Here is a 23,732-nt window from a genome sequence, read left to right on the forward strand (position 1 = left end):
TTGACATTGCATAAGGTGCTGTCTAAAATATCATTTGAAGACATATTTCTACAAATATTTTTTTTTTTTTTACAATTGTCAGTTGTTTATAATAAAAAATGCATGGTAGCAGGGCAACATTTTAGGGCAGTCCCCATGTGAAACAAGATAAAGCCTCTACATCCTTAAAGCATTCCATTCCTTAAAAAGCATTTTTATTATTTGTTCAGCTGCTTTAAAAATAGAACAATAGTAAAGTAACAGGGCTGACACATAACCTGGAGACACTTATACTTATTTTTGTAATAATAAATATAGAAAATATATAGCAAGAGAGAGACTGAATACAGATAATAATACTTCAGTATTATTGGGTAAATATTTGAATATTTGGAACATTCAGCAAATATTTGGAAATACAGGGTGGAAAGACAAAAAAATACAACAATCACCCTCTATTGTGTAGTACAGGTATTAACATGTTATGTAACACTTTTTGGTAACACTTTATTTTACAGTGTCATTGTTACATATGTTACATGTAGTTGGTAATAACTATAAATTATGCATAATTACATGCAATTAACCCTAAACCAAACCAAACCCTAATCCTAACCCTATAGTAAGTACATGTAGTTACTTAATATTCGTATTACTTAAATGTATAATAACAGTGTAACAAAGAAACCTTAAAATAACGTGTAACACACTTTATTTTAGTGTCCTTGTCACAGATGTACTTAATATAGTAAATTATACATAATTATATGCAACTAACCCTAAACCAAACCAAACCAAACCATAATCCTAACCAATGTACTTGAAACTTAAATATATAATTACACTGTAACAAGGACACCTTAAAATAAAGTGGTAGGGCTAGCAACTTATTGTTCATTATTTTTTTTTATGAGGGACACAAATGTCACCAGTTTTGCAGACTGACCCATAATAGCAAAAAATACCCTTTCATGAACATTTGCCAGTGAAGGGTTTGTTTTCGATGTTTGCGTATTTGTGCTAGAATATCAGGTCAGTGATCAGATGACAGTGCCCCGTTGAGCCAGAAACGCTAGAGGAAATCAATCAGCGGTCCAGGGGTGGGCCAGTTAATGCATAGCAACACACAAGTCATTCTGCACACATCCCATTTGACTCGACTGTCACACATTCACCTTTGCCATCTGGATGCTGCCGCTTGTGTACATCTTAAAAGCAGAGGACAAACATCATAATATCAGGGGTGATGGATGTATTAAGGTCAGATGGACGACAATGTCAAACACTAAATGAGCAAATGACAAAAAAACTCTAAATGCTATTGTACAAGCAATGAATGAGGAAACATATGTCATTATAAACTAAATGTAGAGGACAAGAAAATCTCTCTTTTGCGCACCAAAAACAAGGGGATTTTTACATTCTTTATGAAGCTTGAAAGTTTCAATCCTCATCGCAGTTAGATAGAAAAGAATGACCGAGGCATTTTCTCCTGTTGTTCAGCATAGAAGAAACAAAGACATGCAGGTTTATAACATGAGGGTGATTAAAAATGAGAGATTTGTCATTTGTAGGTAAACTAATCCGTTAATAGTTCTTAAACCTCTTTCACTAAAACAAATGGAACACTGTACTAAAATACAGTGTTTCCTGCAGCACTATTCAACACGTTGTCACTACTGAATCTGCATTGCTACAGCAAACGGAATTATCTTTTTGTTAGCTTGCTGTCTAAATGAAATGTAATCAAAGAGAAAGCCTGGGCAATGTAAAATACTATAAAGACAATCAATAGACAATAGCTTTCTGTTGTGTTTTTGGCAGTGTTACGGATGTAGTCTGATATGTGGATTAATAACTTTAAAGACCAAGGCTGCATTTCTCAAAAGCATTGTGAGCTAAGTTGATCGCGAGCAATGGTAAAACAGTAAAACAGTAAAACAACAACAACAACAACAACAAAACCTCATGAATCATGAACCAGCTCCATCAAAATGACTAAAGGACTTGTTAATGAAATCATTTACGGTCCGGAATTGGATCCGAATTGAATAATAAAAGAAAACAAAATCATTCGTTTCCTTGCGGTTCCTATTCCTGCGTTGATTCCATACAAGCACAGCTGGCTTCTACACCAGAACTGCAAATGTGTCATCTTAACTAGCCATTTAGCTCTGTGTTTAAGTCCTGGAAAAGATGCATGAAACCCTGTGTGACAAAACTGTCTCATGACCATGTCAAATCTGAATAACTGCTTTAATGAAAGCACGCAGACAGGGTAAAAAGGCACATATAACGCTTTGAGTGGTGGTAAAATACTGTAATCACTCTCTGTGAATGAAATCTCACTCTTTTTAACTTCTTTTCATCCTTCTCTCAAAGAAGATGCTCGTGATCCATTAATCAGAGTAATCAAGGCCTCTATCGAGCCGCCACACAAGCAAGAGACGAAAACACAACTAAGAACCTGAGCAGAACCAAATTCAGTACAAACTGGAGCTTCTGGGGAAGTTTCTGGAAATAGATTGAACAGCCCCTTTTTGGTAGCGATTACCCAACACCACATTCATACTCCACAGGAAGGGGGTAGTTTACTCATCTATTCATTATCCTGATACACAGCATTCTAATTCCGACGGTAAATGACATGCACACCGGCGTAATAACGTGCAGAACGCATCAGAAATCCTATTAAAATGGCACGGTGTCTATCAGAGATGATTATAATAGGACTCGACTGCTATGAGTAAGTAAGTTTTAATATGGCCTTCACATATTGTTAACAGTAATTTTGATGTTTTAGTGGACAAGGAGTGGATTATCTGAAAATGAAATTTAAAAAATGTCATTTCCATTAACTGATAGCGCCAAATTCCTCCTTTCAGGTTGCCGACGATAAGGAGGATTCAGTCCCGTCGTGTTTTCCCCAAGAAGCCTCCGTTTTAACGGTAATAGAGTGACATTAATATGGGGAGACGTATAAGAAGGTCAAAAAAATTCTGAGGACCACCATTATACAGGTATCTTACACGGATAGCACCTGCCAATCAGAAGAAAGAAGTCCTTGACACTCCATGTTTCCCCTTCAGCTGGGATACAGGAGGGAAACAGACTTTATTTGGCAGAAAAATGCAGTGAGCACTTCACACGAAAATGGTACACTTTGGAGTTCCATATCTTTTTAGAGCATTATCGGCACAAATATTTATTTATTTAGTTAGTTACTTAGTTGTTTGTTTGTCAGAACTATTAGATATAATATACAATCTACTGTAACGTAAATAATTTTACTCATTTAACTTAAATAACTATAAATGTAATCCCATTTTGCATGTGACTCTGTTACTGTACAGTTTTGTCCTTTATGTTGCATATAATGTAACATTATTTAAAATTGTGACATCCAAGAAATAGCATACATTAGGCCATTTATAAACATTGCAATTTGCACATCTGCATTTGTTACGCTATACCATTTAACCCTGTTAAATACATTGTTTATTATGTTTTATATGTGGAAAAAGAGGATGTTTTCTTTTAATTCAATATAAATATCAATAGATCAGTAACTACAAACCAACATTTAGTCATGATTAGTTAGCCCCTATTTATTTAGGCTAAAATTCAACCCTGTTTTAGGGGAATTTAAACACAAACTTTAGTAAAAGGACCACAAAATATATTCAATATTTGACTCTTTTCACTCACTATTTGTCGAAAGGAAAAAGAAACTAATTTTTAAGGCCCTACTCTGTTCAAGGTTTGTGGAAAGTGACTGTGTTTTTGCATCAGCCTGACAAAACAAGGAGAGCAAACAAGGGAACAACATCTGTCTTCATGCCACAAAAAGAGAGCCAGCCAATGTAAGAGGTCATAAAACATCAGGAGAAACTACAGATAAAAGGAAAGGTTTCTGCTATTCTCATAGGCTCATCATCTCAGTTTCAACAAAATGCATCAATTTTTAATTCCTGCAAAAGCAATGAAAGCACTGTTGCTGTCAAAATGGTGCAAATGCACAGGTGAAAATGCATGTGTGTGTGTGTGTGTGTGTGTGTGTGTGTGTGTGTGTCGGTGTGATGTTCGGTCATTCAGCGTGATTTGTTCAGATGCATTCATACTAAGAGCTCTCTTGTTTTAAAGACAACATGAAACAACATCCACTCATTTTACTTCACATAGTAATCTGACATATTTCCAAGTGAAACAGGGTATTTAAAGAAAATACAGAATGAAATAATAACATTTAAATAAATGCACAGATGATGATCCAAATAAATAAATAAATGAGCTATACCATTTGATTAGTATTTAAGTCACTGGATTATTGAATAGACTTGGTAACTGTAACTGTAATATACAATTATTCTGACATTTTATTTGAGCAAGGAGGAGCCAAAATGAAAATCAGTTTCGGAGGCAGAAAGAGTTTCATTTACATTTTGATTTTTTTAGTGTTTTTACAAAGACAAACTTTTTTTTAGGGTTAGGGTTAGGATAATGTGCACAGATGGGATGCACAAATAAGATCAGAAACATGTATTAAAAAAAGTGAATCTGATTTCATGTCAGCCTTGATAAATATGCCCACTCATATGTGTCTTTATGTGCCTTTCATTCATTGACATTTGATTATTGATTATTTTACACACGCACACACACACAATCCAACTCGTCTGTCTCTCTCAGACAAGAGCAGTTGTGTGAGCGTAACGCCTCCTCTGTCCCTCTATTAAGCACTAGATCATCAATTATTCAGCACCATCGTGAGCCATTATTCAACAGGATGATTAATTTTTAAGATGGCAGAAGTGAACACAAAACATAAAGTGAGGGGCATTAAAAGAACGTCTGGAATGGGCGACATTAAAAGCGGGGTGGCGCAGAAATCTACCGATGATTGATTTGGGCAGGTTGATTGATTGATTTCTTGTGAGAGGAAATGATATGGAGATGATCTGAGCTTGGATGTTTCACACGCTAACAGATGATTCAGGATTTCCCACAAACTACAAACTAATTTAGAAGCTTTTAATTAAAGGCCACATACTTTAATTAAAGTAAACAAGCTAACACTGGAGAAGTGTTGTATAAATTCTTAGCACTTAAATCCTCAAGACCAGTTTTTTTTTTTTTTGTGTGTGTGACTTTTCCAGATAAAAGCAAGCATACTGGTGTGAGGCTGAGAACAAGCTCGACAGTAAATCGTTTAAAAATCGGCAGACAGATAAGGAGGGCGGAGTTTGTTCCCGGAGAGAAATCAACTGTCAGGTCTAAATCTCTCTTGACAACGCAACCAGCAGTTAAAGCCTCATGCTAAACCTGATGCTACGATATTGACCTTTTCCAAAGGCGCCATCGAAACGTTGAGGCCATTCACTTTTGAGTTCAAATGTGCAGCTGCTTATGCATGTGAAAAATTATTGCTATTAATGCTGCTTTTGCATCTGAAAACTAATTGTAATTTTTTACTGTCACATAGCTTTCCGCCTAGCCAATATGTGTGTCGTTTGTGTCGAGTTGCCGTGTGTATTTATTTGATGAATGAGAAAGCAAAATAGTTTAGGAAAGGAAGTGACTTTCATTTTACATCCTCGCCTCCCACAAGCTCAACAGAACAGTCGGATGCTTGGCAAAGAGTCACAGAGAGTCGACACTCTGCCATTTCTGTGGTTAAAAAGGACAAACTTGTGGTTGAATCCACCATCTTATTAAAATTCTCTCCCTGGTATCTCATTTTTATCACAGTTTGGATCATAATTAACTTTATATGACTTCAATCTTCCTCTCAGACTTGTAATATAATATATATTATTGTAATAATATATATATATATATATATATATATATATATATATATATATATATATATATATTATTGTAATAATATATATATATATATATATATATATATATATATATATATATATATATATATATATATATATATATATTATTGTAATAATATATATATATATATATATATATATATATATATATATATATATATATATATATATATATTATTGTATATATATATATATATATATATATATATATATATATATATATATATATTGTAGTTTAAGATTAGAACTCAAATGGAGTGGAAAGTGGAAAGTGGAAAGATGAAGATTTTTGACTTGCATTTGAAATTCTTTGAATTGCCTGGCCCATATGTTAAAAATGAGGAACTTTCAAGTTTCTAATACATATGCATAGCTTTTTAGTCTCAAAACATCAGTAATTGTTTGATCATTATGAAAGTAAAATTATGTCATTTTAAATCTAGGCAATGGAAGAAATTCTGTGGACGGAAGGAGCCTCAAACCCAGTCTCTTGCATGGCTCTAGTTTGTTTGTGTGGTGATTCTGTGGTGATATCTCATTCTGAGCTGATAGGCTCAAGGCTCTGGAGAAGAAAGCCATGAGAGATTGTGTCTGGATCGTTAGCCTCATTTACATGTGTTAACTAAGACTGTGAGCAGTGGAACTGAGACGCAGCTGTCCCTACATTAGATTGAGACTGAACTCGTTTGACCCCCTACACTTTTTAAACTTTTAAAGTTTAAAGTTGAAGGACTGAACATTGAAAAGGCCAATATACATGCCAATTGTGTGTCATGTGACTATGGTAATGATTTTAGAGTTATTAATGGGCTATTATAAAATTAGGTCTTTGGCAGACTAGATGTATGGACTTGCTACTGTCAACAGATACACAGACACGTTGCTGTGATCATGTAAGATATGCTGCAGCTGCATGAACAGGCCAACATGTTCTCCAACCAATACACCTATATAGGTCGTTTGTCACTTCCCTGAAATACGACCCATAGGAGCGTTTACTAAATTTGCGTCCCTATCGTCAACAGGACACTTTCATTTTAATTCATGAAATATGACCCATAGGAGCATTTGCTAAAGTTGCACCCCTATCGACAACAGGACACTTTGAATTTAATGCATTGTTCCCTTTTATCTGAGTCATATTTCCGGTTTCATGTAGCTCAATTGGCAGAGCATTGCAATATATAACAATTTGCAATCATGTGATTATGCGATCGTGGGTTCGATCCCAGGGAACGCATGTGCTCGTAAAGTTTAAATGCACTATAAATCACTAAGGGTTGGTTTAGGGATGGGGTAGGTGTAGTCATTAATAAAAAAATGAGTTTTGCTAAATGGAAATAGGACAAATGGTGTAAAAAGTCCACACATTGCATTTAAATAAACATGCATTTTGATCACACTTTGTAATGTTGTTTTGCACTTCCCAGCCACCGTACATATGTCATTTAATGACGACAGACGTAACAACACTGTCATTATTTTTATCCCAGCTAGAGGGCGCATGACTATAAAACGTAAATATAGGTCGTAATAAGGTGCTTTTTGTTTGTTTTTGTTTGTTTTTTTTGGAGGACAGTCTGGAACAGGCATACATAAATCCTGTAGCAAATCTAAACAGGTGGAGCTGGAGGAGGTGGAGGGTTACAGAGGACCAGCTTAGAGCGAACACTGAACCAGACTATGTAAAAGTTGAGCAAGCAAGCTCATTGGCTGCAAAATAAGCAGAGGCCAATCAGCTTGTGCCATGTAGTAAATGATGTGGTTGTTAGCAGATTGCGTGTAAAGGACCTATAGGTTTAAAATATATTTATATTAATTAAAAAAATATTTATAGAAATAATAATATAGGAATAATAATTACCTTGCACTCAAAAAAATAAATAAAAAAAGTACAAAAGCTGTCAGTGGGGCGGAACCAAAGTCCATATAGGAAAGTCTGTTCACTCAGCGGCCATATTTGCAATGCCCCCTGTCAGCTATTTTGGGCATCCAAGACCAAGTCCTATCTATTTGAATGGGGGAATCCTGAAATCTCAAAAACTGCTTGCTGAATTCACAATTAAATAACATGTTTTAAATCAGCAACAAAATCTGACATGAACTGTCCCATAAATGTTGTTTCTTATGCTCAAATAGTGTTAAAAAATGCTTATTTTTCAGGCTAGATGACCCAATGCACATGTGCAGTCCTAAGCGTGAGTCTCCGGTTTCTATGGGAACCGGAGCCTCTAACGGCAGCTGCAGTGATGAAATGACTTCGATTGGCTCTTTTACTTAGAAGGTGGGTCATATTCCGCCATATTGCGTATTGTAGTTTCTCCCATTCATACCTAATAGGAGTGAACTGTCTTTCTATATCTATAGTCTTTGGTGGTACCCTTTGAAAAGCTACTCCTTTGTACCTAAAGAGTGCATTTTAGTACCTCAAAGATACACATTACTATCGAGAGGTGTACATTTTAGTACCGAAATGGGACATATTAGAAACTTTTTAAAGGGTATCGTCCCAGTGACCATTTTTTTCTGAGAGTGTGGTGAATTGAGAATATTTTAATATAAATATTGTCACAGATTAGCGCCTAGTAGCTAATGTTGCTAAATCAGTCCAAGCTTTTTTATTGCCTATTTCATTGGTTTAGAAATCCCATTTCATTGTCTGCTCTGTACTTTTCCAAAGTTTTGTTGCTGAAATATCTTATTTTGGAACCCAGACCCTTGGTAATAGCTATTCTTGCAGGCTTGTGAAGTGGCTTTAGGGCAATTTGTTATCTGTAGCAAAACTGGCTTTATTTTGAAGCTAGTTAGCAGATCAGAGAACATAAACACCAGATATGGCGGTTCTGTTCTTCACACAGGTTAAAGCGTCACATTAACACAGCAGACACAGACACAGCTTTGAGTGACTGAAGAGTTTGCATGCTATATTAGCCTGACTGAACAGTGTCTTCGTCGCCTTGTGCTCCGTCAGTCCTTCAAGCCCACGCGTAACGCTGCGCTGGCAACAATCATGCGGAGAATGTGTGACATAATATGACACCATGTTTTCTTCCTGTTTATGGTGTAATAAATGCATGATGGGATTGGGAACAGCGGTTTGCTGGAGGGCCTAAAGCTGGATTTTTATACCAGTTATGAAATGTTTTCAGGAAATGTTTCGAAAGTGTTGTGAAATGGTTTCTCAACCCATTATTTTGTTTATTTACAATTCAAACTGTGACAAATTCACTGTCACATAGATGCTGCCATCTATCTCATGTATTTCAAAGGGATTTTTGCAACACAGGCTCATTGGAAAAATGTACCTGTGGCAACATTTTTGCAAAACACAAAATACATACCAATATGTACATATCACTGCAGTTTCTAGCAGAAATAAAAACTAGAGGCAGTAAAACAGCAAGAACTTTCAATCGTTTCCTCACACAATTATGATTACAGGACCAGATTATGGATTAATAAAGACATGTTTTCACGCGGCTCCTTGCACAATAATGTTATGACCTCAAAACACTTTTTAGCATAGTGCATGATTAGTAAACAAATATATTTTGGAGTTTGCATCACTTACCCAGCTCCGGATGTTCAGTTTTACTGACGTAACAAGCTTGCTCAGTAGCTCAGCTGGTACAGAATAGTTGCGATGCGAAGAGCTCAAAGACAAGAGTTCAAAAACAAGCTGAAATGCCATGGTTACTATTTTGTTTTTATGTCACATTTGCTTTTGTTAACAATATCGGGTAGGTTTAGGGTTTAGTGTAGGTGTACATTATGGAGCATTAAGCTTTTAGCACCACTCACCGGACATTTCAATTCAGAACTGCGGCGATATGTACAAACTCCAACGTAATAAAACGTTGCCATATTCAAGTTCATCTGTTCTGGAAAAAAAACTAAACACCCTTTTAGCACCACTCACTTTGAAACTAAATGTACATGACACGTTTTGCAAAAATGTTGACACAGGTATGTTTTTCTAACGAGTCTGGGCTGGATTTTCCCCCTTCTAATAGAGTACACAAGCATCTGACAATAATAACAAACCATATGTGACAATGTTGGACATTCAACACCAGCCGGAATACCGGGTTGCTTCTAAGCTCATTTTAGCCAAATAATGTTTTGTTCATGAAGTTCTCCCACAGTTACACTTCATTGGACAATGATGCAGTCTAAACAATGATATTCCTCAGAAATTAGCTTGGATGCATCGGAAAACAACTGCATTCAGTTGCAGCCAATAGCAAACTGGCACTAGGATGTGACATTGATGGGTTTGATGTCATCTAACTTTTCCTGCAGCAATTCGTGCAATCCTCAAATGGCTTTTGTGGAGCCAGAATGCTTTTGGGAGACATGTCATGTAAGTGACCTGCGTCCAGGGAAACAACCTCCCTACAATGGACTCTGAACCTGTCCAAAAATCAAAGCCTTTAACTGTCCAGAGGAATCTTCCTGATATAAATAGATTACCAGCATTTCAGCTGTCTTCTGCCACCCGTGGAAGGGCTGCAGATACAGAAAATTCCTTTTCTGCCTCTCTCTGTCTGTCGTTTTTATCTCTCTTGCCTCTTTATTCGTGTTCTTTCAGCTCTGGTATGTTGTGAAGGTCTCTGCCATTCAGTGTAATTTTCCACAATCTGAGTCCAGAGTAGGATATCATGAGCACACTTGGGGGTGACAGCGCAACTGTCTGAAAGCAGGGATCAATTCAGGAAACCTGCTTCACAAAGAGGTCAAAAATAACAAGTAGCGTTTCCCTGTGATCAAGGGGTAGGTTTAGATTTTAATAAGAGCTGAACATACAGTATGCAAATGATGCCATTAAATTATTTATACAACACTCACGCAGACTTAGTGTTGCTCCGTGCCTTTTCACCCATCTAGTGTATCTTGGATGAAAGAAAACAACTAATGTTACTATAATAGAGAGCAACTGTAGTCTTAGAAGAAAAAAAAAAAAAAAATTTCTTCATAGACAAATATTTATTTTCTTGTGATAATCTAAGAACGTGTAATACCATCAGCTGCAAGGTTATAGAATTTATTATTTAAAATATATATTTTTAAACTCCCTATACTTTCAAACCACATATATTGTAATGTTTTTCAATACACCTATATGCTATTTTATACATACATACACTACAGTTCAAAATTTTGGGGACAGAGGGGTTTTTTATGTTTTTAAAAGATGTGTTTTATTTTCAAAGATGTGTTTTATGCTCAACAAGGCTGAATTTATTTGATCAAAATAACGTAAAAACAGTAAAATTGTGAAATATTATTACAATTTAAAATATCTTAGTTATTCCTATTATGGCAAAGCTGAATTTGCAGTAGTCATAACTCCAGTCTTTAGTTTCACATCAATGTGCTGATTTGATGCTCAAGAAACATTCCTTATTATTATCAATGTTGAAAACAGTTTATGGAAAGCATGACACATTTTTGTCAGGGATGTTCAATGAACAGAGCATTCAAAAACCATCATAATATGAAACAGAAATCTGAACATCTGAACATTCTAAATGTCTTTTCTGTCACTTTTGATCCATTTAATGCGTCCTTGCTGAATAAAAGTATTAAGAATATTAAGTATTTAGTAAAATCTTAATGACCCCCCATTCTGTTAGGATGCTGCCTAAGAAGACTGCTGCCAATGTAGGCAATAGATAGCAAAGCAGCGCAGTAGGTTTTGGAAAAAGAGTCATAGTCAATAGTTTGTATATTGCACAGTCATTGTTTCTGATTCCATTGCATTTATTCACATTCACACATATTTCATTTCACTGTTGTGCATTCCAGAAAAAAAAAAAAAAAAAAAACTAAAACAACAATATGAGACAATGGGAAAGCTAGAGAATTTCTCTCTAAGAACATGAGCTCCTAAAATGTTATGGAAGACAGGAAACCATTTGGTGCAACAGAATGAATTAAGCCAAAGCAATACAAGATTATCCAATTATAAGACTAATATGGCTTTAGCAAAGGTAATTGCTTTGATGGGGCTTGTGATTTGCTGCATGCGCCGGGCAGAAAGTCCAATAGGAAATACAACTGCACCACAAAAGGCTTCTTCTTTCCTTATGTATTCTGTGACATAATCTATGAATTACATTAAACTCTGTGAATGAAAGCCCACGCACACACGCACACACAAAAGATGTTTCTACGCTTAGACTGGGCATGTTTTCCTTTCTCTTAATTGCAGTGAAGTAACCAGACACACCACTGGAGGTTGGTGAAGCAAATACTGAGTAGATCTTATCAGAATACAACAAAAGAGGCCAGTGGAGCCACGGCGGTGACAGGGGGCCACTCGGCTGACGGGGCCGTTTGGGCCGTGAGCTCGGAGCAGTTCGCTCGTAGCAGACCGCTCGCAGAATAACGTGCATCGAAACTACTTAATTCAGCCAAGAGTATGAAGATAAAGCAGTGCTGTCCATCACGGGAGATAATAATGGATTAGAAATATGCATGTTAATTAGAAATGCAATGATTTTATTTTTGTTCTTTTTGTCAGCATTATGTAACTTTTGAATTTAACATTTAAATATTTTAGAAAAAAAATAGTATGTTATTAAAAATGTGTGTGTGTGTGTAAGGTTAAGGGATAGAATATACAGTTTGTACAGTATAAAAACCTTGGAACGTCCTCATATTGATAGGTGCACCAACGCGTGTGTGTGTGTGTGCCCGTTTTTGTGACATATCAGGACACAAATTTGTATAATGACATGGATTACAAGGAGAGGGTGACTTATGAGGACATTACCCCATGTCCCCATTTTTTTTTTCAAAAGGCTTATAAATCATACAGAATTAGTTTTTTTGAGAGAGTAAAAATGTGCACAGTTTTCTGTGATGGGTAGGTTGGTGTACGGTGATAGAAAATACGGGTTGTACAGTATAAAAACCATTACGCCAATGGAATGTCCCCACAATTCATAAAAACAAACCTGTGTGTGTGTGTGTGTGTGTGTGTGTGTGTGTGTGTGTTCTCACACTGTAGAATATATCTGTATACTATATACCACTATCCTGTACTACTATGTACATATATGTTTTGTATGTCCTATCTATATTTTTCCCACATTGTATACAATATATTTTTAATGATGCCATTATTTTTTTAAAGACTGCTCAATAGTTTCACGTTTGATGTTTTCAGTGTTTTAAATTCAGTATATGCTAAACTAAATCTCCTCTGTGTAATAATTTCTTTACAGATATTCAGTTAGATATCTATGATTATCTCATATAACTCTCTTGGCTCTCGTGTGTGCCGCGAGACAAGCCGCCCCACCACTGTTTGTGTTAACAGGGGCGAAATTCACACCAGGCATGTGTGAGTTATGCAAATGCCATTAGGAAGTGTTTGACACTTTGCAGTTTTGTGGCGATCAGAGCCATTTCAGCAGGTGTGACAAACCAAAGATAACAAAACTGCCATGTGGCTAAAATACACTTTAAATAATTAAAATGTCATTGACGGACAGCAACTGTTGAGATTTTATACACATATTTATTGATAAGGTGTGTAAAAGTGTGTGTTTTTTTTAAAAGTCATTATATATATATATATATATATATATATATATATATATATATATATATATATATATATATATATATACATATACCTCTGACCCCTCCTTAAGGAGTACACATTGGAAATGCATTGTGGTCATTAGTCAGCCTGACAATAAAGGAATCATCTGCCGCTTAATCCTGTGCTTTACAGTCAGAGCTACGGCCTGGCAGTGGTACACATGCTCCAGACACACCGAGCAGTGGCGCTCATTGTGGGAGACGTGATCACACTCTATCTCTCTTTACGCATCATTTCCTATCTTCTGTACTCCTGTCTCTCGGGATAAAAAATCCTATACATTAGAGATGAAGACATTACAATTCAAACAAGACCAAATTTCAACATGATTACAAAATGTTTTTTTTTTTTTCTATCTGTTTGCAATGTTATTGGGTTCTTTCTTCAAAGGTAATGGCTTAGTCTGCCATTCTTTGTTTTTATTTCAATGAGGGGGGGAAAAAAATCCGGGTGGGACTTGATTTAATCCAGTGAGATTTCATTGGAGCATTAAAGTGGGCGTTCCACATCAGATTGGTGCCAGACCTGAATGCGAGTTTCAACGGATGAAAACTCAAATCTTTTGGGGAGGCTTTTTTTTTTTGACTGGGACATGAAGGCTGAAGGTCAAGTTAACGCTTGAGAGCATTTTAATGTATCCCAGTATTCACTTCCCAAACTTATCATTATTATTACTTGCTATTATTGCCTTAAACATTGATTACATTAATATTAATTGCATTAAACTGATTTATTGGCAACATTTTAGAAGGGCTAGGCTACCAAGAACAGTATAATGAAACAATGCTTTAATAGCTATTTGGATGCAGCCTTGGTAACATCAGCCAAAAACAAGTTTTTTTTTTTGTTTGTTTTTTGTTTTTTTTTTTTTGTTTGTTTGTTTGTTTGTTTGTCTTTAAGGTGAAACAAGTCCAGGGTATCTGCATTTTTTTACAGACACAAATATTGCTTTTTAAGACCTTTTTTAAAGACCTGCGCAAATACAATTAATGATGTATGTCCATACAGAACAAACCCATACAATCTCAAAAAAAAAAAAAAAATCACGTGTATCAGAATCATTTACTTAATTAAACTTAATGAAATTCAATTTATATTTTATTCAATATGTATAGAATGTACTGATATATCAATACATTTTAATTAAAGTTTGAGTGACATTAGATGTTAAATAATAACAATGCATTTAAAGAGAGAGATTACAGATTATTGTGATTATTGATAGAACTGAATATGTTAAATAATGTTCTTAGTCTTTCCTTCCTGCGGCTGAGGGGCCCAGACAAAAGCTACAAGAGTTTGTTGAATCAAATTACAAATACATGATTGTGTCACTAAAATACCAATATTAACCAGGAAAAAAAAAAAAAAGTTTGATGCATAATATGGTACTTTAAGTAAAAAATACTCTTATTTTGAAATGTTTATGCTTTACTACTTCCAGCTGCTCTTTCAAAAAGATGAGAGAGATAAAATATACATTCATCTATTCACCGTCTACATGAACATTGTCATAATTCATTAACAATAAGCGATCGCTTGACGTGCACAGTGCTCATTGATTGCAAACTGCTCTGAAACCGCCTGCAGAATGTGCAACAGCACCGCATTTTGAGTTTGAATGCACAGCACTCATTTCTTTCATTAAATAAATTTCATTTCTTTCACAGCCTTTTAAAGTTTAATCAAGCATTTAACATATTTAAGACTTTTAATTACCTTAAATTTCATAAAACTAAATTTAAGACTTTTTAAGGACCCCCAGAGACATTTTTTTTTTTTTTTTTTTTAATAATGTGCACTGATAAAACATTCACAATACAATCAGTAATGTGTGTTAGAAAATTATTTGGTTGAGATTTTTTATTATGTTGAAGATGTGTCAGATCAACTTACAGATGAAAATCACTGATACCATTCAGCAGATGATTTTTTTTGTATTGATATGTCAGTCATGGTAAAAAAAAAAAAAAAAAAAAACCCACAAAAACAAGGATTTATATACATGAATCCAGTTTGTTCGGGTAGTAAATATTGCAGCTGTCATTTCACAGCCTAGCATGGCTGATGCGTTGCGTTAAATAAGCACACAAAACACAATGTCGCTGACAAGCTGCATTTGAGTCAGAGCGGCCAGGTGAGCGGTGTCAGACACTTGAAGGCTGTTTGCATTGGGCACATCAGCACTAGAGTAAAGAGTAATGACTGCTACCATAATGTAATTAACTTAGCTCTGCAACCTGGCTGTTTGTCTGAATTAAATTCTCCACTCATTATATGCCATTTTACGCAATGTGGCCAATGGCCTCTTTCGGAAAATCAATGGAGGCGGACCTGTCAGATGTCACTCGCAGACTGATTATCCAATCAGTGTACACCTCTGGCCTGCACAAAGGTCTCACACCTTAATAAACTCCTAATCTCTATATCTGAATTTAGATTAATGCATTGTAGCAACAACATTGATTTAGTCGCAATGTAGAGTTCTCTAGCTTGCTCTGTTTGGAAAGACCCCAAAGTGCTGATCTAGGAACAGTGTCCTTTTTGAATTTCTTGAGCTTAATCAGGACAACATCTGAGAGGGAAAAAAAGGCCAAAGAGCAGCCAATTGTGGCCAGCAACTCAACCAAAGCAGAAATCCTGTCATCTCTTTTGTCTGAAACATCACTGCATAATTACAGACCACAGTTTTTATTTATTTATTTGAGCTCTTGTCTGGACAGCTAAACATTATTTTTTTATATATCCAATATTTTAATTCCAGATCCAACCTTTTCATGTCACGCACTTGCATTCTGATACATCTGCTCCATTTTTCAGCTGAATCAGCACCTGGTGCAGTTTCTTAACATGTGGACAGATCATTTAAAGCAAAATTATCTATAACAGGAGGTCAAGAGATCCAGGAACACCCTCATGATTGGCTACATCTGCCCTGATAAGCTGTCACATGAACCACACAAGATAAGTCTGACCTCTGACCTCTGAATGTTTTCAAGAAACAACTCGCTGTTGACCCCAGATTAGATTAGTTATTTGAGGATTAGTGGAATCTGCAGGAAATGTCTTAACCATTATTCTATTCCAGTATTTTACGATAAGAATTTACACTATCAGTGAAATGTTTGAACACTTAACCGAAGAAGCTAAAATATTAGATGAATATTTATTATTAAACATTTCTGGCTGCTATGGATAATTCACAAATGTCCATTTACATTTTTAATACCTTTAATGGCTTTAATATTATTATTTTCCACAACAATAAAAAGTAAAATGAGCAATATTAATAATAAACAGTAACAGATTATTATTCAGTAGAGATTAATAAATAATAGTTAGTAAGTAAATAATAAATAAATGTTAACACCATGAAACTTCTGAAAATTTGCATTTTCATAATCTTTGAAATTTGGAATTTTTTTTGTTGTAGATAACTAACAAAAGAAGAATTACACTGCAGCTCAACCTCTTCAGCATTCTGAAATAACAGGTGTGTCTGCTTGAAAATGGCCCTTTCAAGTGTGCCCCTGTAAGCCAGCCGAGACACAACCCTTCTCTTTACCACCAGACGTCTAATAGACCTCTCTCTCTATCCCTCTTTCTCTCTCTCTCTCTCTCTCTCTCTCTCTCTGTGCTCACAGATACTGTTTACCCTGTACCTGGGTTCCTACCTTCTCCTCTGTGATGAGAAATTGAATTTTTTTTTTTTTTTTTAACCCCCCTAAATACCAATTCTGGGATAGATAAGTCATGCCCCCTGTGTGTACACCAAACTAAATATGTGTAGTTCTGAATTTGAAAATGAAATAACATGAATCATGCTGTGGACTTCATTTACATTTAAATAAAAATAAACACAGCAGAGCATTAGATAAATGCTAAATGGACGTAATCCACGATGCCAAAATATTCTTTTTCCACAATGTATAAATGGTCACAATCATTTCTGAAAAAAAAAAAAAAAAAAATAATTTAGTTTTAGTAAGTGATTAGATATATATTTATATATATATAGTGATTGAACTTATCACATTAGCAACTCTTACTATTATTATTTTAAATAAAAAGTGGAGAATTACAAGTGATACAATGTTAAAATACTGATTTTTTTTTTTTTTTTGTTCGAAAAATTTCTTTTTAATCGCCAATTACTTCTGTTATTATTATTAATATTATTTTATTTGTCGTTGTTGTCCAAAAGTGAATTTTTTAATCGCCAATTACTTTTCTTTAGAAAATATTTATTTGACGTATTCAGATATTTAAAAATAAATGGAACTGATTGCATGTCTGAAGGCACTCTGAGTCTGGGTGTGTTCAGAGTGGTGTATGCTGCCCACAGTCTGCAGCTGATTAAAATGGCAGCCTGTGTATAAAGTCTGCCGTCCCACTGTCACACAAACCTTTCGCAAGCAGAAACAAACGCTTTGACAAAATGGCAGAGAAGGCGCCCTGCTTTCCGCTGATTACTGATCGTAAAATAAAAACCACCGTAAAATGCAGGTATTTGACCCACCAAAGGCTGTTGAGCACTTTACATAAAACTTCAAGTGTAACAGGGCTGTTTATTCCCCGCAAATTGGAGAGCGTTTATCGGCACAGCAGGGTGCTCTGTAAACACACAACTGAATCAGAAACAGGGAAAGAAATCATCTGATTTGAAATTCTTGCACAAATGAATGTGTTTTCGATTTTATGCGCTTGGTAACCAGAGCGTATATGGCCTGTATCACGGTTTCTCTAAAGTAACAGCATTGCCCTACAGAGTGAATGACATGCTGAAGTGGTCCACTTGTTTTTTTCTCAAATTCTTCAAACACATTTTTTTTATTGTATTTTTTTAGCATTAAATTCTCTAAACACTATTCAGAAACCAACGTTCCAGTCTACAAGCTGCATGACGTTGTATTTGTTGTTCAGTGAGTCTGATTATTTGATTCGGCTGTGCAAACGCTCTGATGTTCGGAGAACAATGGCTGTCATTGGAATTACACTGTTGTGCAAAACACACACACATATGTACCATGTACTAAAGCTCTAATAAAGTAAAAAGTTATTCCACATTTTGAACAAATGCTTATTTGGCTTGTTCATTATTTAGAGCTCAACTGATATAAAAACCTTTTTTTTTTTTTTTTTGAAGTGACAAAATGCTCATATTTTACCATTCAAATGCTCTCCACATGTGTCTGATATTCACCATATGGCGAAAACATTGAAATGAGAGCACTGGGCCACAAATCACATTTTCCAGATCGCCCAAAATAAGTCCATCAATAAAGTAAAAATTCAGAATATTGCAGAAGAGACTATATTAGCACATTAATATGGAGCAAAAACAGGTCGAGGACAAAGAACTCCCAAAGTAAACCTAATACTTTTGTTTCGCTACCAAAATTCATTTGAAACCAAATTAATATAACAATACACAGTAAAACACAGACTTTCATAGCTGACTTTAAAACAAAAATCCACATTATATTTAAGAGTCAATGTCTGCACGACAAAGACGAAGCGAATCTTGAATAATCAGACATGTGCCGGGCTTTATATGAGACTAGCTCTCATAAACATAAAGCTGCACACTTATGAGTAGAATTTTTCTGTGTAGGTGTTATGACATCCATTCTTCTCTGCATTACTGGAAATGTAGAAAAACACTATTTTTCCGCTCTGAGTGAAAATACCTAAGCAAGTTCTCTGGTGGATCTCATAATCCTGCTCATGTTTGGCTGTTTTCATTTCTCTGATGCAGGAAGGGGGCCAGAAAGAAACAGAGCCAAGGAAAATATTCCTTTGAAATGAAAAGGATGGGATAGTGTTTTCACACACAAACACAAAGACGAGGAGAAATGAACTACAAGCCCTGGTCCCCTCTCACCCCTCCTGTTCTCCGGGCCTGTGCTGAAGCTAATAGAGCACAGGACTCAAATAGAGCTCAGGCCACTTTGAAATGCTAATGGAGCGGCTTCAAACAGAGTCCATTCACACTTATACAAATTCAAAACATTTTTTGGTCAGAGAATGTCTATTTAAAGCACAAATGGTGACATGCAAGAATCCAGACCAAAAACCACATGCCATATGGTAAAAGTCCACATCTGCATCTAAAGTTAAATTATATTGGGTATTTAAAATATTTTGTAGCTTTATGAGATCAAATATAAGCCTATTTAAAAAGTGCACAATACTTTTTTTTTTTTTTTTCAAGTTAAATACTATACTGTATTACAAGATATTTGTCATGTTATGTATGTACAATTAAGAAAAAACTTTAAAACATTACATTAACCTGAATCAGATTTAAAATACAGCTCTGTAGGTCTAGACCGCCCTGAAACAAGCTGGCACGATTTTCATTCAGGTGACTCGATATGTTTCACAGTTCAGGTTTTTAGCGTCTCTCACGTCATGCACCGCAATTCAAAACAACACCGCGCTCATGCATTGACTCATTACCGGCTCTTACACACTGGAGCGGTGTTTACCCGAAAACAATTGTGATTTGCCCAGTGTTTTGGTAACATTTCAAATTGCAGTGTCCAGCTACATATATTATATGCTATTATATTTAATTACTACAGCAATAACAATAATAATGTGTAATTATCAGCACCGTAAATAATTATAATACATTAATTACAATATTATTACTTATGTAATTACAATGTAACGGGCATACTAATGCAAAGTTTGCCAGTTTCTCTATGCCCCGGCAAGATGTTTGTTTCACAGCAGTTCAGAGTGTGTTTGGGCAAAGAAGTGCCACCGACCGGATTCTGCTCATCTCACTGTTGGCACCAGGGGCCTGGGTGCGGATTAATTATGAATGTGGGGTTAAAGGATCTAATTTTACAGCGGCTGCTCACAAGTGTCCGATGTTACATTTAGAGAAAGTCAGGTTCAGACGATTTAAACTGCACTGGGTTCTTACAGTCCCCTAGTTAGCACTCTATCACTGCTGTCTGTGCACTCTGAACCATTCTCTTCACATTAATCATCCTGAGGAGTTAAAAACGAGCAAAAAGAGCCTGAAATTGCTTTTAATTATAGACACAAGACCTCAATTTAACAACCCAAGTCAAGCTTTAGTGAGTTCAACAGTTGATGTAGGTCACCACACGCTTGTTGTAGGAAGCAAAAGCCAATGACAATAAATTAAAGTGTGCAGACTTCACCGACACCTTTAAAGAATTTTCAATGGAATGAAATATCTCTATGGGATTTATTTGAAGATACCCCCATTCCCACACTAATAGTTTCCATTCAAAGAGAGAGTGAGAGAAAGAAAGAGTAAAAGACAAAGAGAGAAATGGCAGCCGACCAAATCAATCCACATCTGGTTGTGTTTTGATTAACCATTTCTCAATTAGCCATGGTCCCCCTTTCCATCATTTTAATTACTCTGAACAGAGTAGTTTTGTTCTTTTAGAGTCATCTGACTGGAACTCAACTCTTTCATATTTTTTTTTTTTTTTTTTCCCTCATACATTTTTTTTTTTTTTTTAATAACCTGTAATATGCATTTAAAATACACACTTTGGTCTATTATTATGATATTACACTATCATTACCTTACAACATGCATGACCCGGATAATTAATTCCTCGTTAATATTTTTTTTTTTGCACAAAAAGTTTGAGTAACCAACCCAAACTTGATAATCACCCACTTTAGAGCAACAGGATTTGTCGGATATAAGCGCATTATGATCATTAACAAAAAAGGTTCTTACCTTTTGTGAGTGAACGGATAGTTGAAGAAAAATCAGATGGAAAGTTAATTAATCAGTTGATGCAATTACAAGCAGGTCTTAGAATAGGAGCAGCGCGTCTCAGCGCACAACGCACACATGCTCCGCTCATCTGAGCCTTTCTCTCAGTGTGAGCGCTCACATTCCCGCAGACCCGCGCTCAGTCCTGCGCTCCGCCGTGCCGGGATGAAGAGATGCGAGTACGGAGAGTCCGTCCGTCCGTCCTGCTGGAGGAGAGGGAGAGGGGACGCGGACCTGTTCGCACAGCAACTAATAAAAAAAGAGCAACAAAAGAACGCAAGAAAAATAAACAAACAAAAGCAGTCCTCTTTATTTATTTCAGTCCTTTGAGCGTCTTCTTCGGGTTTGTTGAGTCCCGTTCCAGCCGGAGAGAGAGCGGCCCGCGGCTGAGGGATTTCTCTCTGTGCGAGCTGAGCGGAGATGTGAGAGAGAAGCTGCGCTTAAAACCTGGAACTGGATTCCTGGATCACACGGATACGGAGTCGGTGAGAAAATGATCGCATAACCATATTATCATGAGTACAACTTAAGCAAAGACTGTTGTGGAAGACGATTACGCAGAGCCGAGAAGGCATGTAAAGCAGATTATTTGTTTTCTATATACAACTTTTGGCCATTATCCATTGGATTTGCACTGCTACGTGCCTCTCATAGAGAAAGATTCCCTCATGCTGTGGGCAGGCTGGCCTGTTCAGCCAATGACTGCACATGTTTTCTCACTGTAATTCTAGCTTGCATCAAAAAGAAAAAGTGCAGATTTTCGTCCTTTTTTCCTCAACTTGGCCTCAATCAGAAAGAGCGACTGTAGCCCTGCTGCAACCGGAGCAGTAATCCACAGAACAAAGGCGCATACATGCCATTTTCACCAATGCACTTACCATTATTTCATTTGTTGACCGTCCTCACAGCCAGCGACCCTTAAATGCAATGCGCATCCTAGAACTGTTAAAGAATGAGTTGAAAAGGCCATGTAAGGAGAAGCACGCAACTGGAGCGCATCCCCCCCATTACACCTGGCTTTAATAAAGCTTCAGAACGATATTTCAGTCAAATACAGCAACTCCAAGGGCGCATTTCTCTGTTTCACTCATACAGCAGGTGAAGCTCACAGTGTAAGAGCGCACACTTATATTTTCATATGCATAACTTTACATAGTAATAGATCCATTTTGGGGGACAAAAGAGAAAACAGATGTGGTAAAGGTCATTCTGATATTTTTTCTGATGTTTATGCATTAGTTTTGCTGAAGTAAAACCACATGTGTGTTGCATTCTTGCAGTCAAAGGAAGGCGAAGAGGTTTAGCAAAATCACATACACACAACTACACACATACACATAAAAACACATCAGTTCTGTTACAAACCACTGATTTTATCTATTTAAATATGCTAGGGTTGTCTCCTCAAAACAAAACAAAACAAAAGCACATTAAATGCTTTTGCTATTAGTATTACATTTATTTCTTGAAGTACTTCAGAACAAACTCATAAAATAAAGAAAACAAACTTGGAGTTTTTAAAGTATCAATAGACTTTACAGACAAGGAAAATACAATACAAATTACTGTACTAAATATAATTGAATCGTAAAATCGTACATAAGAGAAGAGATTATGTTCTTTGCTAATAATACTAATGATAATCGTTCTCGAAAGCAACACAAAACTTCATGTTTAATTTTGCTCATGTGGATTTTACAGAAACAGACCTTGTAAAATGAATCTGTGCAGCCGAGAACCTGTGACAGACATTTGTCATTTTTACATGAATACGAATTCAGCTGAACTGTGGTGTATTGTAATCGGATTGACTTAATGAAAATAACACTGGTTGATCTTTTCAGAATGGAATTGTATTCATTTTAGTTGCTCTTTATGTTATGTAGCACAGCAGATTGTAGCTTAAATAAGGATTAGTGCAGGTATTAGCTGTGTAACACTCTTCTAATCATGATCATCAGAAAATATTCGGCTTTCCTCTGCTTTTCTGTCTTTGCTTATGTCATATCAAGACCAACCCCCAAAAAAATTCCTCTGAAATATCAACCAGCAACCCTCCCAGTCCTCTGTTTGTAATGTTTTATTTACATTGGTCTGTGTATGTGTATGTGTATTTTTTTTTATTTTATTTTTTTTCATTTCTTTAAAGACATTTCTGTTTTTATAATCTGTGGTTTCTTCATCTTGTATATAAGATTTTTCATCATCAGACTGAGTTTATTGCAGTAAACATGAGGTTTGCAAGTGTAAATGTGTGTGTTAGTGGATGTATTGTGCTTCGTTTGACATTCTCAATACCAGCAGGAAGCAACTGTTCACAGGACTTCACACATGTCCAGATCACTTTCTGTTAAACTTGGTCATTTATGCAATATCCCACAGGATAGCCTGCAGTGATATATATATGTGGGAGGGTTCAGGGGACAAAATATCCCAACAAAGATGGCAATATCTGAAATCCTTGTCCATGTTTGGGTTTAAAAATTTAATTAAAAAATGTAAAGTTGTAGAA

General features: G+C 35.9%; 1 protein-coding gene across 37 annotated transcripts in view; it reads right to left on the reverse strand.

Moving 5' to 3' along the window:
* adgrl2a (adhesion G protein-coupled receptor L2a) overlaps positions 1 to 23,289 on the reverse strand; it is a 112,475-nt gene extending 89,186 nt beyond the window's left edge. For 13 of the 37 annotated variants that reach the window (XR_007182056.1, XR_007182058.1, XR_007182057.1 and 10 more), the window contains exon 1: positions 21,182 to 23,289. The gene's annotated coding sequence lies outside the window, so the exon portion shown is untranslated. The remainder of the gene's footprint in view (positions 1 to 21,181) is intronic. The other 24 variants (XM_048171855.1, XM_048171870.1, XM_048171846.1 and 21 more) reach the window with 6 other exon arrangements.
* Positions 23,290 to 23,732: the final 443 nt, after the last annotated feature.

This window comes from Megalobrama amblycephala, linkage group LG21 (assembly GCF_018812025.1).
Source record: "Megalobrama amblycephala isolate DHTTF-2021 linkage group LG21, ASM1881202v1, whole genome shotgun sequence".
Taxonomy (NCBI): domain Eukaryota; kingdom Metazoa; phylum Chordata; class Actinopteri; order Cypriniformes; family Xenocyprididae; genus Megalobrama; species Megalobrama amblycephala.